The sequence below is a fragment of the Phoca vitulina genome, unplaced genomic scaffold, assembly GCF_004348235.1.
Source record: "Phoca vitulina isolate PV1807 unplaced genomic scaffold, GSC_HSeal_1.0 scaffold22, whole genome shotgun sequence".
Lineage (NCBI taxonomy): Eukaryota > Metazoa > Chordata > Mammalia > Carnivora > Phocidae > Phoca > Phoca vitulina.
Window position 1 is genome coordinate 33,763,885 of NW_022589725.1, and position 22,463 is coordinate 33,786,347.

Consider the following 22,463-nt stretch of genomic DNA (forward strand, 5'->3'; position numbering starts at 1 on the left):
TCTACTTTTAAGTCATTTTTTTTTCATATTTTGGCTTTATACTCTTGTTTTTCTTTTTAAAGTCCTTAAGGCCGCAGTAAGAAGAGCTTGGATGGTTTTGGCCACCAGGGGGCGTGTTAGACCAGCAAATTGATATAATCCCAGTGGCCTGTTTGGTCCAGCATTGCACATTAAATAAAGATGCAGGTGAGCGTGATTAGATGTGACCGCTGGGGGACAAAAAGGGAAGAGGGAACTCTGAGATCATTTTGCTCAGTTTCGCCCTGGCCAGGTCGTGGCTTCGTTCCCCTTCCTTTTACTGTGGCAGAGGCTGAGGAGTGGGGCGTTCTCTTGAAACTTGTGAACCCTCCTCTACCAAAAGGGGGCAATGCTTTAAAGGGAAAATGACCCAGGGCTATGATTTGTGCCAAGCTGCTCAAGGCTTCAGGGAATCCAGTTTTCCCAAGGCTCAGCCCCTTCAGGATAATTCAAGGAAGACTGAAGTAGGGGGACAAGATAGAAAGTTACCTGTTTTGCTGCCTGTTTTCTGAGTCCAACAGGGAGGCAATCTTAGATCAGAAAAGTAACTGGGGCACCTGGGTGGCTCAGCAGGTTAAGTGTCTGCCTTTGTGTCAGGTCATGATCTCGGGGTCATGGGATCCAGCCCCGCATCGAACTCCCTGCTCAGCGGGGAGTCTGCTTCTCCCTCTGCCTCTGCCCCCACCCCCACTTGTGCTCTCTCTCTCTCTCTCAAATAAATAAATAAAATCTTAAAAAAAAAAAAAAAAGAAAAAGAAAGAAAGAAAAGTAACTGCCCTGTGTCCAGTGGCACAGGGGCCAAATCTAGTCCCACTGACTTCGGTAGGACCACAGCTAGAATAAGGTTGGGACTTGTCACGGCAGGGGTTGAGAAGGATCCCAGAACTAACACCTGCCTTGTGACAAGAGGCTGGGGCTCTGCAAACCACAGTTTGGTTTGGCCAGCTGCTCTCTGGTGGGCCTGCCTGGAGGGGGCTCAGGGAAGGGGAGCAGTGCTTCTTCACCCCAGGAGCGACAGTTGAGTCCCCTTGTCTTCCAGCACTCCCAGGACCAGCCGCGTTGTGCCCCTAGGAGCCTCCAGCATGGAGCCTAGGCCTGTGGGGCTCAGCCACAGAACTCCCTGGGGTTGATCATTGTGACCACTTCCTGTTCAACTCCAACACCCAAGGAACCCACTGCTTCTGCTGTCACTGCCTTTGTGATATATTAGGGTCCCCTTTGTCTCTTCAGTTCTGAGATAATGGTAACAATTCATTTTTTTTTAGAGAGACAGAGAGCGTGGGGTCATGTGGGGAGGGGCAGAGGGAAAGGGAGAGAGAGAGACTCTCAAACAGATTCACCCTGAGTGCAGAGCCCAACACGGGTCTTGATCTCACAACCCTGAGATCAGGACCTGAGCCGAAATCAAGAGTAGGATGCTCAGCTGACTGAGCCACCCAGGCACCCCATGGTAATATGGTAACAATTCTCGATATGAAATCCTCTATGTTATAATAACTGTAGTGGTTTCTTTCTCTGATAGATATCCCAGCTGTATCCCAACAGATCATCAGTATTGCAGATTATTTGGGCTTCAGGTATGAATTGGAAGAAATGTAAAAAAAGGCAAGCCCAGGGCAGGAAGTGGGGTAGCAGAGTTCTGTTATAGTTAGAAGGTCAAAAACCTTCAGGACCAGAGGCAACTTCAGGCAGATTGGACTTCAGCCACCAAGAGTGACCCTGCCTCCTTCCACAGGCCAGACAGAGGGTGCTGATTCTCATGGTCACAGCCTTCCCTTTCTGGGCCTCTTCTTCCTCAGTTTTAATCAGCTGTCTTGCCCCTAGTAAAGCCTCCCTAGCAGATCATCTGTGGGTCACACTCACATCACGTATAAAACTTTAACACATCATAGAGAAACCTGCATTTTAAAAATTACCTCTGTGGCTGAAATCCTAAACCCTGACAGCACCAAATGCTGGTGAGGATGTGGAGCAACAGGAATTCTCATCCATTGCTGTGGAAATGCAAAACGGTACAGCTGCCTTGGAAAGGAGTTTGGCAGTTTCTTACAAAACTAAATATACTCTCTCACCATATGATCCAGCAAATTGTGCTCCTTGGCATTTACCCAGTGACTTGAAAATTTATGTCCACACAAAAACCTGCCCATGCATGTTTATAGCAGCTTAATTCACAATTACCAAAAATTGGAGGCAACCAAGATGTCCTTTAATGGATGGATAAACAGACTGTGATATATCAGTATATTGAACTTAGAACACCAGGCACAGTGTGTTCACTGATTCCTTCAAAGAAACAGAATCAATAGGAGATAGATAAACAGAAAAAGACACTTGGGATAGGAATTGGCTCAGTTGGCTATGGAAGCCAAGAAGTCCCACACCCTGCCATCTGCAAGCACGAGAAGCAGGAAAACCAGTGGTGTAACTCACTCTGAGGTCAGACGTCTGAAAATGTACAGTCTACTGGTGTAAGAGGACCAGAAAAGTTGGACATCCTGGCTCAAGAAGAGGAAGATTGGCCCTTCTTTTACTATATTGTTCTATTGAGGCCCCCAACCAATTGGATGATGCCACCCATATTGGTGAGGGTGAATCTCTTCACCCAGTCACTGAATCAAATGCTAATGGCTTCCAGAACCACCCTCAAAGACACACCCAGAAATAAGGTCTTGCCAGTTATCTGGACATCCTTTAACCCAGTCAAGTTGACACATAAAATTGACCATCACAGTGTCCCTAGGTAAATGCCTAATCTATGGTAATGACCTTGAGAGCATGAGTGTCTCACTTTACAGCTATTGCTTGGGTCTAACACTGCAGTCATTCTTATTCCATGCACAAGCAAAATGCAGGAAACTTCCTGCTTCGATCCAGAGGAAACTTCTAACTAAATATGCTCTGTGGTGGGGACAAGGCCACCCCGGATATTCTATCAGGGCCTCAGAGCAAGGCAGCCTCGTGCAAGCCCTATCTCAGCAGGCGCTGTCTCAGAAATACAACATGGTCACAAAGGCAGTGTCAACTTTTCCAGTAGCCACGTTTCTTAAAAAAAGGAAACAGATGAAATTAATTTATAATTTATTATATGTAACTCAGTATACCCCAAATATTGTCATTTCAACATGTAATCAACCCCCCAAATTATTACTATTTTACATTCTTACATTCTTGTTCTCATACCAATTCTTGGAAATCTAGTATGTCTTTTAGAATTACAGCTCATCTTAATTAGGATGACAAAGTCTCATCTGAAATACTTAATTTAGATTTCATAAAGTTTAGTCGAAAAGGTAGATTCATATACCCAAGTTGTTCTAAAAATGCTTACGTGTTTCCTAATAACTGAACCAAGCATCCATTCTTAAACTTAAATTTAGACATAACTAAAATTACACAATCATGCTACCTCCATCACAGCACATTTCAGCTGCTCCAAGCCACACGGGGCTCACGGCCGGTGTGGTAGGCAGTGCCGTCTTTGCCATGTAGAGTCAAGGGCCCTCAAAACCTTCGGTGTGGATTCCACTGACATTCCTCTGAAGTGATCTTTAAGGGTCCAGAAAGTCAAATATCTCTTTCATTTCTGAATGATGGGCAACAATCCATGCTGGAAATACATTTAACTTGAGAAGAAATTGTCAAACATTCACTTACTCAATCTACCAATTGTTCAATAATTTATTATTCATTAATATAATGTTTACTAAAAACCAATTTTATGCCCAGCATTGCACTTCAGAGAGGACATCTGGTGTGTCTTTGAAAATGAGAAGGAAAATGCCAACCCAACAATGACAGAGGAGAGGGTTGAAATACGACATCTTTCAGGTTGACCCTGATGAGTGTCTGGGTCGCCAATCTGGGGTGTCATCACTACATAAGGTAACCCCCACCCAGGAACATCTATGAGGAAAACCACCCTCTCGTGGGTATCAGCAGTTCTCAGCCTGACCCCTGGCCGACAGCAAACACCCAACCAGCATTCCACATGGTAGCACTCTAGTGACTCAGAGTCTGTGCAGAGGTGTCTGGGCCAGCCTGAAAGGAAGTCATCTTCCTCAGGGAAAAGTAGTGCAGGTTCACAAGCCTGATCCATGCACCACACACACACACACACACACACACACACACACACACACTCCCCTCTTCACGAGTCATTGTAGGGGAAAAGCACATCCTTAAAATCTGTAGAACAGAACAAAGAACAATCAAGAAGTTTGGTGGTGAACTCAGTCTCATTACGCTTGTGGTCCTATGGCATTCATTCATTCATTTTTCATTTGTACATTCATTCATTTGACAAATGTTCACTGAGCCAGCAATTGCAAGGCAGTGCTGATAATATTCCTGTGAAGAAAATGTAGACCCTGCCCTCCAGAAAATCAAAATCTACTGGGGGGAGAAGAATTAGCAGGACACATTAGACACCACCTGGGGAACTCAGGTAGAAATAGAGAAACTTGGCAGAGGGTTGGAAAGTGTTGCACAGAGGAGGGAGCCAGAGAAATTCTCTTGAATACTCTCAGGCTAACACAGGCTTGTCCCTAGGATGGGGTGGTTTGGGTAACACTCTTACCCTGAGCGGGGGCAGGAGTTTGACTGTTGTTCAGTGCAGCTAAAAATTAAGGGACCCATAGGAGATGACAGAGAGGGGCTATCAGATCTTCAAGGATTCTGTATACCTGCTAAGGACGTTGGACTTTTAGTTAGGAGATCTAATGTGTTTTAGACATTAAGACAATAGGGAGTGGTAGTTCTCAATACTAGCTACACAATAGAATCAGGGCAGTGAGGGGGTGTATGGGAACTCTGTTTTCTGTTCATTTTTTTTCTATAAACCTAAAACTGATCTGAAAAGTCTGTAGAATCTATAGTCTATACATCTAAAAGTCTATAGTCTACTAATTATAAGAAAACCACTCTAGACCAATGGCCTTGAAAATATGGTCCAGACACCTCTGGAATCCTAAAGGTTGTTTCAGGAAAGCCATGAGGTCAAAACTATTTTCGTGATCCTGTGCTCCTAAGACATTATTTACTTTTTTCCCCCAATGCTTCTCTCACACGTGTACAGCGGTATTTGCCACAGGCTATGTGACAGGTGCCGTCATAACAGATCGAATGCAGAAGTGGACATGAGAATCCAGTTGTCTTTTGTTACTCTAGTCTTTAAACAAAAGGCAAAGATGTAAAGCAGCATCGCTGTTTTTACTCAGCTTTTTCTGTCTTGTAACACATAATATGTTTCAGAAAAATATTCCTTTTAGGTTACACTAATGAGTTTATCAGTGTTATTTCAAATGAGTTAATAATAAATAAATATTTTTAAATGTTTCATTTTTGATTTCTTATGCATTAAATTATCAGTAGATGTGACCCACACAAATCAAAGCTCTTGAAGTCCTCAATACTTTTTGGAGGTGTAAGGTATTCTGAGAACACAAAGTTTGAGAAACTCTGGTCTAGACTCTACTACTAAAAGATAGAGACTAGGCTTAGAAATTAGCCAATGATAGAATTGACAGGAGGGGTTGATTTTTCCTTTTTCTTTTTTCTTTTTTCTTTTTTTTCCTCATTTACAGAAGTTTGGGCCTGAATGGAATCCTAACATCCAAGCAGGCCCAGTCCATAAAGGGTGTATTTCCAGTCTCCTGGACACACCCTCCTCCTTCCTCATCAATTCTAATCAACCAGCTTGGAGTTGGCATAAAATGCTGACCCCTTAATTCTAAGTCTTAGTTTATATGCCTGTCCTTTGTACCAGCTGAATTAATGACAAACAGAGAGAGGGGAGGGTTTCTTTGAAAGTGGAAGATCATTAAGATCTCTTAGGAAGGCTGATAATAATTCTCCCTTCTTATCACCTAGATTAATTTTCCTAAGATGTTTGCCAATCCATTAGTGCCTATTTCTCTCTTTCTTACAGTTTAATAAGAGATCAGGTTGAGCCATGTTAAATTACCATTTTTAGGTTGAAGAAACATAGCTGGATATTTATTGGCCATTTCACATGATGTAATCTAATAATTTCCATAGCATTAATTGCCACTTTGTGTCTTATTTAACTCAGCTGAGAAATGTGTTTCACAAGCTTGGACATAAGCAGAATAGCTGCCAAAACAAACAAACAAACGAAACTGCTATTCTGGCAGTGGAAATGCATAGTAGCCCTTGTTTTATGGCCTTGTTTTTGGGACCTAGCTGAATGGTGTGTGGCTGGGTATAGTTGAGCTTGAGAGCAAACCAAGGTCTACTGATTCTCAAGTCTGCACTCTTGGACCATGGTGGCCACACACTGGATTGACCAACAATCTCTATTACCTGGCACATTTCCATATTCCAATGTAATGTTACTCTCTATTTCTTTTCTTTTTAAGATTTATTTATTTTAGAGAGAAGTGTGTGTGCACACATGCGTGAGTGGGGGGAGGGGCAGAGGGAGAGGGAGAGAGAGAATCTCAAGCAGACTCCCTGCTGAGCACGGAGCCTGATGCAGGCCTCCATCCCATGACCCTGAGATTATGACCTGAGCCGAAATCAAGAGTCAGACTCTCGATCGACTGAGCCACCCAGGAGCCCTTACCCTCTATTTCTAACTCAATTCATTGCAGGATCCTTACAGTGCTGTCTGAATCATCTAGGGAAATTTAGATTATATCTGCTATGACTCCTGAAATCAATATATCATATTGCACATTGATAATCTGTATTATATAACTCCAATATTAAATTAAAAACACCATCCCATTTTCTGATATCAGATTGGTGCATATCTGCACACTCGTCTTCCTTTGCTACAGGTTTTATCATCTGAAAAGGGTGGATGATGGTAAGTAATATCTACCTGGCATGTGTACTGGTTAATGGCAATAATTTAAGAGAAGTTTTGGCTCAGTGCTAGGCACATGGTTGGGTCTCAATAACTATTATTTTTTCCCTTTCCCACCCCAAACATACTCATGTATACACTCTTGTATATGCACAAACTCACCCACATGCACACACTTGCATGCAAAACGCCCTTGCACACAGATGCACACCCCAACACTGACACACAGTCACTGTGCACTCACTGTGCTTATAGGCATGAATGCTTGGAAATGCTGGGACTGAAGGCAAATGAAGGTGGTAGCCTCTTATACTCCTATGCATACCTAAGTGCTTTAAAGATGGCACTGTGGAATAAAAGAAACATGTATCCAGAAAGCAAAAACCTGGTTCTTATTCCACTGGGTTGCTCTTCAGTGCATTAGGTTCATTGACAAATCCTTAATCCACTGGGCCAACCTTCCTCACCTGCAAAATGAAGGCGTAGACGATGATTGCAGCCTCTTGTGACTGGAACATGTTTCTTTGACAAACATGAACAAAGGCTTTGACGTCTGGAAGGCACAAGTTCAAACTCCAACTTCATCCCTCAGTAGTTCATTCATTTGGAAGCCCGGCTTCCTCCTGGGTTCATTGGAGGACTGCCAGCCTTGTGGGTCATTGTGAGGATTAAATGAAATTCAGAAACACACTTAGCCACTCTTAGGCTCCCACAGAAGGACAGATGACACTCAGCAGGTGACCAGATCCTGTCTCTGTCCCAGAGTCCCAGGCAGAAGACTGTCTTCCCTGACAGTGAAGCAGAAAATCTTCCCTGCCTCCTCTGAATGAACGTAACACTATGTTCAAACATCATATAAGGAAAAAAAAAAAAAAAAAGAAGGAAACCCCTCACACCCACTCTGGTACACCTTGGTGTTTGCCGTTATTAGAACAGCAAACTGAATACTATTGATTCAGAGGGTTTGTGGTTTACCGACTTGGTGCAGTTAAGTTTCTCTTCCTACCCCTGTGACTCATGAATACACATCAAATCCTAAATAGTTTATTTACTGTTTGAACAGATTTTTGCTTCTTGTCCCATTTCCTTTTGGACAGATAACCCAGGATGCTTCCTTTAGCCACAAAAGCAAATGCAAAACAAAAAAAATACTGTTTTAGGAATAAAAGAAGATGTAAGACCATGGATTTTATTGGGGGAAGGGGAAGTTTCAGTAGAGAGATTTCTTTGAAAAAAATCTCAGTCCAATATGTCTCAACATAATAATGCTCCTTTCTAACTCAAAAGTGTCCTGGATTGGGTAAGAAATTATACAGTAAGCTTACTTAGAAACCAAATACATAACTTAGATGGGGTTGAGGCAAGAACCAGAAGAGTAGCAGCTGGGGCAGAACTTGACTTCCACGTGGGGATAGAGAGGATTGATCATTAACCCTTCCTAAATTGCATGACTTTTAAAACCTTGCTACTTGAGGTGGGGTCCTGGACCAGCAGCACCAAATGACTTGAGTGATTGTTACCAAAGCAGAATCTCAGATCCCACCTACTGAACCTATTGAACCCAAATCTGCATTTTACCAGGAACCCAGGTGATCCCTGTGTGCACTTAAGCTAGGGAGCTGTGCCTTGGCAAACCTTGCCTTGTAGCTTCAAGACTTTAGCTCTCATTTACTGAGAGTTAGGGATAACTTTTCCAAAATCTTAGAGGATTTCAGAGTTGGAAAGACCTTCCCTCAAACCTTAGTTAATGCATGAATTCCTTCTGAAAGGCCTCACCTGGGGGGCCCCATTGTGTGCTGGGGAGCTCTCCCTCCTAGGGAGAGCTTTTCAAAAGTGCTTCCCTAAGGCAAGTTGGAACTTGCTTCCCTAGAGCTACCACTTACTGGCCCATTGTTTACATTACAGAACTACTTAGAGAAAAGATTACCTCTCCTTCCCTGTGAAGAATTTTTGCAACTCCCAAGACACTTCCCATAAATAAGATCCCATATCCAGTTCCTTTTGAAGTCTGTCTGGTAGGTTCTGAACCTCTCACTGGCAGAACAACATCCCTCAGTGCCCTGGACCCACACCTCTGCTGGCAGGGCCACATGAAGCCACATCAGCAGGATGACATATGGGTCCCTTCACTTTTTTCTGATGTACCAGCACATTATTAAATTACAGTTGTCTGGGGCGCCTGGGTGGCTCAGTCGTTAAGCGTCTGCCTTCGGCTCAGGTCATGATCCCATGGTCCTGGGATCGAGCCCCGCATCGGGCTCCCTGCTCTGCAGGAAGCCTGCTTCTCCCTCTCCCACTCCCCCTGCTTGTGTTCCTTCTCTGGCTGTGTCTCTCTCTGTCAAATAAATAAATAAAATCTTTAAAAAAAAAATAAATTACAGTTGTCTGCTTTATTTCCCAAGCAGTTCAGTGGAAAGCTGTGGCTAGTAGAACCCTGGGACAGGTCATTTCTGTATGTCATCAGCAAGCACTTGAAGACAGGCATCAATCTGACAGGTGGGGCTAGAGAGAAATCTCAATCAACAGCGATGATAAATTTTCATGAAACAGTACTCAATTCTAGAGACACCAACTCAGGAGAAAATTTCCAGAACGTAGGCTCTGACCTCTAATGAGACACAATCTACCTGAAAGACAGAGTATAAGCGTCCAAATATCAGTACATCACTTAAACTTGCTTGGTTTCTTGGCAATACTTTTAAGGACAGAGAAAGTAAGTCTAAATGATCTCAGGCAGCCAATACCTAATACCAAATCTAATACCTGCCGCCTAGTGGATGCTTCCTGTGTGCTTGGTTCACTCTGCAGCTCCTAAGTGGCAGGATCAGGACTGGAGCCCAGAACTATCTGCTTCTCAGCTGTCCTCTTAACCATGGGATGACACTGCGTTCAGTTGGTTAAATTTTACCTAACATACAAGCCTGTCCATCTGGGTGGAGGGTGGGGGCGAAACATGAAATCGTGACAAAAAATTATGACTAATTCCTTTTTACTCCATTAGAGTAGGGTGGACCCAGGATTTCAACAACAGTTGGTAATGATTTATTGGAATATTGTAGATTCAAATTCTTCTACAGCACAATAAGACTTATATTAATAGTTATGATATTGAGTCATCTTGAAGAGAGTAGCTAATTGAGATAGCAGAGAAATATGTAAAATTTCTTACAAATATTTCCTTTACTTATGGTTAATGTAAGTTATTCTTTATTATTTCATGGTAATGCACTGTAAATGAAGTCCTTTTTGTAGGACATCACTGGTAAGGCTTACCTGGCTTTAAATTCTGGCTCTGCCACTTTACTAGCTTAGTGAACTTAAGCAAATAACCTAACTTCTTTGAACCTCAGTTTGTCATCTGTAGAGTGGGCTTAGTAACACCAATTTCTAAGTGCCATTAAAGGCATGGAATGGTAAACTGTGTTTAGCGCATAAGGCACCCAGGAATGTATTTAGCATGTAACAAGAAAATAAATAAAACTTATGAGATAAAAATTTAAAGGTGAGCAAATCTGGAAAAGATATTTCAAGACCGGCATACGCACAAATATATATATTTATATCCTTTGAGCAAGAGAATATGGCAAGTGTGGGATCTAAGGTTGGAACTGGAGGTGATTTATACTACTTCCTTCATTACAGATTCATCGAGAAGTTGAATTTGAAGTTTGGGACAGACTGTCAATAATCATTGGGGAGAGGCAGGTGCTCTGTGTTTAGAATATCATGGGCCAAAGCTCGAGAATGAATAAGAAAGTGCTGGGAAGAACAGTAAACATGTGTTGAACTCTGAGTGACAATGACAGCAGGGCATTGATAGATAATGGGAAGTTGGCTTTTATGACTTATAACAGGAGTCGACAAACATTTTCTATAAAGGGCTAGATAGCAAATATATCAGGCTTTGTGGACCATACAGTCTCTGTCCTGACTACTCAACTCTGCTGTTGTAGTGAGAAAATAGCCACAGACAATCTTTGACTTAATAGGTATGGCTGTGTTCCAATAAAACTTTATTTACAAAAACAGGTGGTAAGTAGGATTTGGCCCCAGAGGTCATAGTTTTCCGACTACATCAGATCTGATAGATTTAAAAAATAACTTGGAATCTCATCATCAAGAAATTTCCTAAATGCAAAGGATCCAAAGAAAACTATTAAAATCCTGAAATATAGTCCAAGAAAATTTATAGGAAGAGATGACTTCTGCCATGAAAAATAAACTCTCTTCCTATCTTAGAAATGGCTCCCAGGAGAATATCCTGGGTAGAGGAGTGTTTTCTCTACTCTGGGTCTGAAAATATACCTCCAACAGAAAATTCAAATGTGCTAAAATGTAATTTCATCCAACAAGAGGTGGCAGTTTGGAGAAATAAAAAGACTCAGGAGCCAGAAGCTGCTGCTGAACAGAGAGGTTTATGTTTCAAGGGAGTGGAAGTCATGCCATACCCTCTATGTTGGCTTGGGCTGGCAATGGATTGCCCATTCACCAGGAGCTGGGCTTCCCAAGGCAGAAGCATGCACAAGGAGACCTTCTTTCCCTCTGCAAAGGAGGACGCGTGAGGGAGTTCATGATTCCATGACTGGCTTATTGAGAATTTATTGGACAATTTGCACACACAGACATTCTCTTATGGAATTCTAAGGGATTTGCTGGCAGGAACTTCTATCTAAAGGTCAAAAGGAGAAAATGGCTCAGTTTCTAGAAAAGTCCATAATTACTATTAGCAAACCAAACAATAAACTGGGAAAACAGGCTTTTTTTTTTTTTTTTTTCCTATGAGGTTCATGAGGGGAGGGTCAAGGACTACCTCACTTACCTTAGCGTCTCCATCATAAGGCACAGGGACACAAACAGTAAGTGCTCACTCGGTAATGTTTACTGCATGTGAGAAAGTTGTTTTTCACTCTCCTCTGATATTTCTGGCCCTATGCAGAGCTGGCAAAAGGGCTCGGCTATTGGCTGTTGATTGAAAGGATAGATGAACATCACAAATCTGATTATTTCTGCTCCCTGCATTCTCAGGAAAGATGTGCTGTCCAATGACAAATAATTCAGTCTTAGAGTCCTGAGTTCACTTGCCACCAAATGAGGGGACGAGGAGAAAGGGACCTAGCTGGCTTCCAGCACTTGGAACCCTTCTACACAAAGTCTGTTTGAAAACTTCCCATGAGGTCCTGCTCCTTCAGAAGAGAGTGCATAGTCTTATATCTGCCCAGAAATCTCAGCAGTTTCAGAAATAAAATTTGTAGGAACTGGTTGACCCCAGTCATTGTCCTGTCCACTCTCAAGGATAAATAGAAGGTCCTGTATTCAAGATGGGGAAAAATAGAAAGCTCAATTTCCAAAGTTCAGAGCTAGTTCTTGATTCCATTAGTTGACGTTTACTCTTCAAAGTAGTTTATTCTAGTTTTAATCTATTTTTAACTAGAGTTAAAATATGCTTTGGGTATTAAAAGATATCTAAACTTTGAGCTTTTGATCTCCATTTAAATGTTTGCTTCCCCGAAAAACAATGAACAAACAAAAAAATGTCTGCTTCCCACAAATATGATACAATGGTTATGACATAGAATCAAGGTATTTCTTTGTTCTACTGTGAAATTTGTCAGATTTGTATTTCTTCACTGAATCATCCTTTATGTTTCACTAGATGTTTATCCTATGAGGGGAAAATTTTCAAGGCAAATATTCACTATTTCCTTTTTTACAGTATATTTTTCTATATCATTTAACTTTAAAATTTTTTACTTAAGGAAGTATAAGCTACTTCATTCTGTGTCCATAATTATCTTATTTTCCAAAAAGAATTGGGGATTTAAAAACTACTACTGAACCTGATTTGTACCTATATAACGTATTTTCTGTATATTTTGACTATGAATAAATTTGAAAGCAGTAATTTAAAACTAGGTTAACCTAAACAACAACTACAACATAAGAACAAATCTACAATCAAATTAGTAGTCAAATAACCAACGGCAAGTGGAAAATTGGTCAACGTATTATTTCTTCTATAACCTAATTCAAAATGCGACATTTAAAAATGTAAATCTCTCTTTTTAGTGTTAGAGAAGCATCGATGAATATTTCTATGAGTAGGAAAATATTTATTAAAATAGTGGCCACCTATTGGTATTGATCTTATTCTTTTAACCGTCAACTCTTTTAAGAAACATCTGGGCCAGATGGAATCCAAGGGCAATGGAAAATAGAACACAAAATATCATCCACCTGTGATGGCCCACACAAAGTGGGAAAACCACAGTTTCAATGCCTTCTACCTACAAATCTAGAGAGCAAGTAATAAATCATTCTTTCATTGGAGAAAAATTGTCTCAAATACATTGACTGGATGAAAAGTGCTTCTTTGATAATCACAGTTTGGTCTTCTTCTCTCTCTCTCTCTCCTTTCCTCCCTCCCTTCTTCCCCCCCTTCTCTTTTTTTTTTATCTCTCTCTCTCTCTTTAATGGGGTTGGCCCTGTAGAGCTCTAGTTCTTTTTCCATCGAAAAATGGATAACAGTTAAAATCGCCTATCTTCCCAGCTCTCCCTTTGTTCTTTTCTGTGTCCATTTTCATCCCCAGAATTCTAAAACTGTTCGCTTTGTGTATACTTGTCCATGGTAATATCAAATCCACAGATGAATTCATAACTGTGGATTTAAAGACACCTCGCAAAACAGAGTAAGTGAGCCAAGGATGAACCTCACAGTAAGACTAAGGCTTGGGCTTATGCCAGGAATCTACCTGCTCTAGTTTTAGAACCTAGTAAACCAAACTGCCAAAAATAAGTTCCAATCATATCAGTAGGAAGAACATTATATTGAGGATCAGAAGTCCTCCTCTGAATCCACATCTATCACACTAAACTTTGTAAAACTAGACAAGTTAGACAAAATTAACATAACATTACTAGGTCAGTTCTAACATGAATGTTCTATGATTCTAAATCTTATTCTTAACTGAGGTATAGATGATAAAATGTTCCATCAATTCAGGAGACTATGTGAATTCCTTTTTAAAGTGGTGAAGTCTGCTTTATTAACTATGAGCCTCATTCATTTCTTCCATCACCTACTTTGATAGCTGAATTTGTTTGTAACTTGAGACAACATTTTTCACACAAGGTTCTTTGCCTTAGGGAGCTAGAGGTAAAATGTATGTCCTATAATGTGAGAGGAAGTTCTCTGGGGTTTTGTCTCTTTAGCCAGGCAGCGGTCTCTCTAGGAGCCACACTTCTCAGAACTAGATTGATTATCCCTTTTGCTCAAAATACATCTGCGCTATTTGCAAATACCTGACATCACATTTCAGATGGTTGTTTTTTTATGCCCACATCTATATTATAAAAATAACAATACTTTTCTTCATGGTTTTGAGGTACTGAATGAGCTAATGTATGTGCAATGCATGTGAAAGACTTGAAAATGTAAAATACCACTCAGAAATTCCTAGTTGTTATCATGTAGTAAGCCCAGTACTGATGACTGGGGCAGCTGCTCTCTCTCTGCATTTTTTTTATGCCTGTGGGGCAGGAGAAAGCTATTTACAGTGTATGTACAGAATGTATTTACAAATTTAGAAACTAGACTTACTTTATGATATCAGGCAGTAGACCACTCTTTGAAGTAGGTAAGAGATGTATTAAAATCTGAGTCATAATCTACATTTTAACAAGATTTCCAGGTGATTCATCTGCACACTCACATTTGAGAAGCACCAATGTTAGTGCTGGTTGAGAGAACCAAGGCTACCCTACCTGGAGTGTGGACTTCTGATAGGTGCCTTTCAAAAAGTTATTTACAAATATATATATATTTACCAATGGAGGTTCAGGGTTAGCAATTTATACCCGGCCCAGACTTTCCAATGCATATCCTCATCAATGACATATTTAGAAGAAAAAGTACAGAAGCAAGAGTCAGATTCTAGAATGATGCTTCTCATTAAGCATCTGCTTAATGATGCTTCTATTCTCTCACTTCCTGTATTTCTTCACAAGGACTTCAGAAAACTTCTTATTAGGGATTGGAAATTTGATGTAAGACTCTTTAAGATTTCCTAGCTGAGACCCCTAGCATCCTACCACTGAAGGTTAAACTTGGGGGAAATGTTTTATCACCTCTCATGTACTTCTAAATGTATCAGCAGTGACCATAAGAAATCTAGGTGTGTATTGGTAGTTTTGATCTTTACCCTGGGTCAGTTTGTAAACATTTAAGTGCCTGGATCTGGATGCACACTAAAGGCATGGTTAGCTTTTGAAAGACCCCAACCAGAAATCTACACTCCAGCTAGGGTAGTCTTGTTCTCTCAATCAGCACTAACATTGGTGCTTTTCAAATTTGAATGTGCAGGTGAATCACCTGGAAATATTGTTAAAATGTAGGTGATGACCCAGTAGGTCAGAGATCAGGCCTGAAAATTTGCATTTCTATCATGTCTCAGGAGACTTGTGATGCTACAGATCTCAGGGCTACAGTTTGAGGTGCAGGTTGCAGGTACATTATTTATCATAGGGATATCATAAGGTTTCATTGGGGAAATAAGTGGTGTTCTGTGAACACCTTCTAGTGTTTCTTGCTGGAGTATAAGCATCTGGCAAGCCCTTGAGTCAAATTCCCCTAATAGATCTGGAATTTCAGTTTCTGTGGAGAGCTGAGTTTGGCCACAGAATGCAGGATTCCTGCACAACACAGGAAGATGTGGAAAGGAAACCTCCTTAGTGAGATATATCTATTATTATTGATAATCTAACAATAACAATAACTTCAGCTTGTTGAGACTTACCAAGTGCTAAGCAAATATTAACTTGTTTTACTCAATATCTGAGACACAGATCTTTTCTCCTTTCTCATTCCTCTATTGTCCCACAGTAATAGACCACTCTGTCTTAGCTGGCACATGGCCACTAGCCTCCCGTATAGGAAGGCTGGTCATGTGATTGTGTCCTGGCTTAGGGAATGAAAGTGCAAGGGATGGTACAACTTCTAGGTTGTGACTTTTCAGGAAAGGTGGCCAGTGTCCCTTTGACCTCCTCTCCTTGACACAGGCTAGAATTTAGACAGTCTAGAGGGAGTTTCCAACGGATGGAAGCTGCATATTGAGAATGGAATATACTGGGACCCAAGAGGATTAGGGGGGACAAAAAACACTTTTGTTATATATTTAATAATTATAAATGTTTTAAAAGGTAAACATTTTATCTGCTCTTGTTTGGGCCTTACAATGACTATGAGGGTTAGAGAGATATGTTCCAACTTCACAGATGAAGTTACTGAGGCTTGGAAAAGTTGAATAATTAAGCTAAGAAAAACCTGGACTTGAACTTGTTGCTTTGCCTATAAATCCTGTTTACTTTCTATTTCCTTGTGCTGACCTGAGTTTATGAAGACTTAGAAAGCACCTTGCAGAAGAAAGTTTGGTCTAGGTTTGAAAAGTAAGCCAGAGTTCCATGACTATAATATTAAAATGCAAGAAGGAAGAAACTCTTTCACCTGTGGGTGCAGGGTTGGACAAACCAGCACTCAGGAAGGCTTCCACTCAAGGATGTCTTATATTTTCATTAAAGGAACAAAACAAAACATTATACAGTCAAATGCTCTACTCCAAACAAAACACAATACATGCCAAATTTGAAGAAAGATGTGGATCTACAAATCTAAGAAGCTTAACAAACTTCAGGTTGTATAAACCCAAAGAGACCCACTAGACATGCTATAATCAAACTCTAGAAAGCCAAAGGCAAAGAGAGAATCTTGAAAACAATAAAAGAAATGCAACTTGTTATGTATAAGTGATCCTCAATAAGATTATCAGGATACTTCTCAGCAGAAACCCTGGGAGCCAAAAGACAGTGGAATGATATATTTAAAATATTGAATAACAACAACAACAAAAAACTGTCAACCAAGGATTCTATATCTGGTAAAACTGTCCTTCAAAAATTAGAGAGCAGTCAAGACATTTCCAGATAAACAAAAGCTAAGAGATTACTACTAGACCTGCCCTACAATATTGGCTAAAGATAGTACTTTAAGTGGAAATGAAAGGACACTAGACAGTAACTGAAAGCTATATGAAGAAACAAATATCTCCTACTGGATACATATACAAATACAAGACAAATACATGGACAAATATGAAAACCAGTATTATTGTAATTTTGGCTTATAACTTCACTTTTAGATTCCTATAAGAAATAAAGACAAATGCACAAAAATTATAAACCTATGTTAATATGTATATAATATATATATAAAGATGTGACATCAATATTTGTGATAAAATTTATGATATCAATAACATAAAGGACATTAGTGTAAAGGAGTAGAGTTTTTGTTTGTTTGAAGTTAAGTTGGTATAAGTTTATAGATTTTAATTTTTTAAATTTTTAAAAGATTTTATTTATTTATTTATTTGATGTGAGAGAGAGAGAGAGAGCACAAGCAGGGGGAGCGGCAGGTAGAGGGAGAGGGAGAAGTAGACTCCCCATTGAGCAGGGACTTGATCACAGGACCCTGAGATCATGACCTGAGCCAAAGGCAGCCATTTAACCAACTGAGCCACCCAAGTGCCCCTAAATTTATAGATTTTTAAAACTTTAGGATGTTATATGTAATCCCCATGGCAAACAAAGAAAACATTTATAGAATATACACAAAAACAAATGAGAAGGAAATCAATATATGCCAGTACAAAAAATCAATGAAACACAAAGGAAAGCAGTAATGTAGGAAATGAGGAACGAAAAAGCTGTAAGACATATCCTGCCCTACCCAAAAAAAGGCAGAAAGAAGTCCTTCCTTATCAGTAATTACTTTAAATGTAAATGGATTTAACTCCCCAGTCAGAAGACTGACCAAGTCATAAAGTAACAGAATGGATTTAAAAAAAACAAAACAAAACAGTATCCAACTGTATGTTATCTACCTACTGACACACCTACCTATCTACCTACCTACCAACACACACTGGTTGAAAATGGAAGAATAGGAAAAGATGGTCCATGCAGATAGTAACCAAAAGAAAGCAGGAGTTGGTATACCAACATCAGACAAGATAAACTTTAAGTGGACAAAAAAAAAAAAAAAATGTAGTATGAGAGACAAAGAAGGACTTTATATAATGATAAAAGGGTCAATTTTAAAGAAGATATAACAATTATAAACATACATGCACCAAACATCAGAGCTCCAAAACATATGAAGTAAACAAAATTGAAAGGAAAAATAGCTCTATAATAATAGTAGGAGATTTTCACACCACACTTTCAATAATGGATGAAACAACCAGACAGAGGAAAGGACTTGAACTACACTAGAGGCCAAGTGGACCTAATACACATTTACAGAACACTTTATCCAACAACAGAAAAATATTTATTTTTCTCTAATTCACATTGAATGTTATCCAGGATAAACTATATGTTAGGCCATAAAACAAATTTTAGTAGATTGAAAGAGTTTGAAACTACATAATATGTCTTTTTGATAACAGTGGAATGAAATCAGAAATCAGTAATAGAAGTAAAACTGGAAAATTCACAAATATGTGGAAATTAAACAATACACTCTTAAATGATCAATGGTCCAAAGAAGAAACACAAGAGAAATTAGAAAATGTCTTGAGATAAATGAAAATGGGAACACAACATATCAGATTTAAGAGATGCTGCAAAAGCAGTGCTAAAAGGCAAATCTATGGTTGTGAATGCTTACATTAAAAAAGAAGAAAGATCCAAGGGGTGCCTGGGTGGCTCAATCCTTAAGTGTCTGCCTTCGGCTCAGGTCCCCACATCGGGCTCCCTGCTCGGCAGGAAGCCTGCTTCTCCCTCTCCCCCTCCCCCTTCTTGTGTTCCCTCTCTCGCTGCGTCTCTGTCAAATAAATAAATAAAATCTTTAAAAAAAAAAAGAAGAAAGATCCAAAATTAAAAACTTAACTTTATACCTTAAGAAACTAGAAAAAGAAGAAGCTAAACCCAAAGCTAAGAGAAGGAAAAAAATAATAAAGATTAGATCAATGGTAAATAAAATAGAGAAGAAAAACGCAGTAGGTAATATCAACAAAACCAAGAGCTAGGTATTCAACAAGATCAACAAATATGAGAAACTTTTAGCTAGACTGACTGAAAAGAAAAAGTGAGAATACCCAAATAACTAAAATTGGAAATGAAAGTGGGCACATTACTACTTGATTTTTCAGAAGTAAAAGTATTATGAGAGAATACTATGAAAAATTGTATGCCAACAAACTAGTTCATCTAGATGTGATGGGAAAAGTCCTAGAAACAAATAATCTAGTAAGACTGAATCATGAAGGAAGTAGATAATTAATAAGGAATACAATTAATTTATTATATAGTAAAGAAATTAAATAATTAATTATAATTAATAAGAAAATTAAATCAATAATCAAAAACCGTCCAACAAGGAAATCCCTGAATAAGATGGCTTTTACCTGATGAATTCAATGAAACATTTAAAAATTAAACACTGATTCATATCAAACTCTTCCAAAAACATTGAAGTGGACACTTCCTAACTCACTATGTGAGACTAGCACTACCTGATGCCAAATCCAAAGACACTAAGTGAAAACTACAGACTAATATCTCTTATGAATATCGATGCAAGAATTCTCAACAAAATACTACTACTACTGAATTCAATAGCATATTAAAAGGATCATACACCATGACCAAGTGGAATTTATTCCTTAAATTCAAGGATGGTTCAACACATGAAAATCAATCAATGTAATATATTACATTCACAGAATAAAGGAAGAAAACAGAGAATTAACTCAATCGATGCAGAAAAAACTATTTGACAAAATTCAACACCTATGCACAAATAAAAACATTTAACAAGCCATGGGTAGAAGGAAATTACCTTAATGCAATAAAGACTATATATGAAAACCTCACATTTAACATCATATACAATGGTGAAAGACTGAAAGCATTTCCTCTAAGACTGAGAACAAGACACGTATGTCTGTTTCATCATTTGTATTCAATATATAGTGGAAGTTCTAGCCCAAAGCAGTCAGGCAAGATAAAGAAGTACAAGTCATCTAAATCAGACAGGAAGAAATGAAATTATCTCTGTTAACAGATGATATGATCTTATATGTAGAAAACCCTAAAGAGTCCACAAAAAAATAACTGTTAGAAATTTTAACTGAATTCAGCAAAGTTGCAAGATATAAAACCGACACATAAAAATCAATCACAGTTCTATATACTAACAATGAACAATATGAAAGAGAAATTAAGAAAACAATACCACTTACAACAGTATCAAAAAGAGTAAAATACTTAGGAATAAACTTAACCAAGAAGGTGAAAGACTAGTACACCGAAAACTACAATGTTTTCAATTGTTGTTAAAAGAAATTTTAAAAGACAAGAGTAAATGGAAAGATATGCATGTTCATGGATTGGAAGACTTAATATTCTGAAGATATCAATACTGCCCAAAGTTACCTACATATTTAATCCCATCCCTATCAAAATCCCATTGTTGTTGTTGTTGTTGTTGTTTTTTTTCAGAAATAGAAAAACCATTCTAAAATTTATGTGAAATCTCAAGGGATCCTGAATACCCTAAACAATCTTTAAAGAGAACAAAATTGGAGGATTCACACTTCCTGATTTCAAACTTACTACAAAGCTAAAGTAGTCAAAACAGTGTGGAACTGGTAAAAATGCAGACATAAAGAACAAGTGAATAGAATAGAGACCCTAGAGGTAAACCCTTGCATATACAGTCAAATCATTTTTGACTAAGTTTCCAAGACTATTCAATGGGAGAAAGGACAGCTTTTTCAACAAATGGTGGAAAATTGGATATCCACATTCAAAAGAATGAAATTGGACCCTTACTTTAAACCATATACAAAAATTAGCTCAAAATGGATCAAAGACCTAAGTGCAATACCTGAGACTCCTAAATTCTTAGAAGAAAACATAGGAAACAAGCTTCATGACATTGGATTTGGCAATGATTTCTTGGATATGAAACCAAAAGCACTGGCAACAAAAGGAAAAGTAGATAGATTGGACATCATCAGGATAAAATTTTAAAAAATGTTGTACCTCAAAGGACACTTTGAGCAACAGAGCAAAACGGCAGCTATAGAATGGGATAAAATATTTGCATATCATATGTCTGATAAGGGATTAGTTTTCAGAATACATAACAAACTCCTATAACTCAACAAGAATAAAACAGGCAAAGAACTCAATTTAAAAATGGGCAAAAGGGGGACCTGGCTAGCTCAGTCCATAGAGCATGCAACTCTTGATCTCAGGGTCATGAGTTCAAGCCCCATGTTGTGTGTAGAGCTTATTTAAATTTTTTTTAATTAAAAAAATAAATAAATAAAAATAAAAAATAAATATAGGCAAAGGACTTGAATAGATATTTCTCCAAAGCAGGTTTATAGATGACCAACAAGTACATGAAAAGATGCTCAATTTTCACTAATCACTGGGGAAATGCAAATCAAAACCACAATGAGGTACCACTTCACACCCATTAGGATTGCCATTATCAAAAAACAAAGCAAAACAAAACAAACAAAAAGAAATAAAGATATCAAATAAGCAACATAACTTTACGACTAAGGGAAGTAAAAAATTTTAAAACAGAAGTTAGTAGAAAAAAATAATAAGAAAAAACAAAGCAGAAAATAACAAGTGTCTACAAAGATGTGGAGAAACTGGACCCCTTGCACACTGCTGGTAAGAATGTAAAATGGTACCAGCACCAGGGAGAAATAGTATTGGCAGTTCCTCAAAAAGTTAAACGTAGTAGTACCGTGATTTAGAAATTCCACTTCTGGGTATGTGTCCAAATTAATTGAAAGCAGGGACTCCAACAGATATTTGTGCACCCACGTTCATAGCAGCCTTATTAAAAATAGCTAATAGGTGGAAACAACCCAAATGTCCATCAGTGGGTGAATGGGATATTCTTAGGTACTGTGGAATATACTTCAGTCTTGAAAGGAAGGAAATTCTGGCACATGCTATAACATCAACAGAGCGAATCTTGAAAACACTATGCTAAATGAAAAGATTTTCCCCCTGTTGCAAATTTTTTAAAAAAGATTTATTTATTTGTTTTAGAGAGAGAGAGAGAGAGAGTGCAAGAGTAGTGGGAGGGGCAAAGGGAGAGGGAGAGAAAATCTCAAGCAGACTCTCCCCTGAGTGTGGAGAGCTACGCAGGGCTCTATCTCATGACCCTGAGATCATGGCCAGAGCCAAAATCAAGGCCTAGGTCTCTCAACTGACTGAGCCACCCAGATGCCCCTCCCCCTGTTGCAAATTTTAAATCATTTTCCAGGCTTCTGTAATTTCTACCTTTTCGAGAATAAATTTGAGATGAAAGGATCAGGCAAATCACACTTAGCTAGAAAGTCGGAAAGTTCTGGAAAGTTCTGAATGTATCAACTTTCTATTATTTTTTCCACGAGATAAACATATGGAGTAAATGTTAAAATAGTATGTACTGTTTACTTCTATCAAGTTGCTCCTCTTCTTCCCTTTGCCTCTTGCCTCCCCTCTGTGTTCCTGTTGAGGGTTCCCTCCTCCACCTATCTCA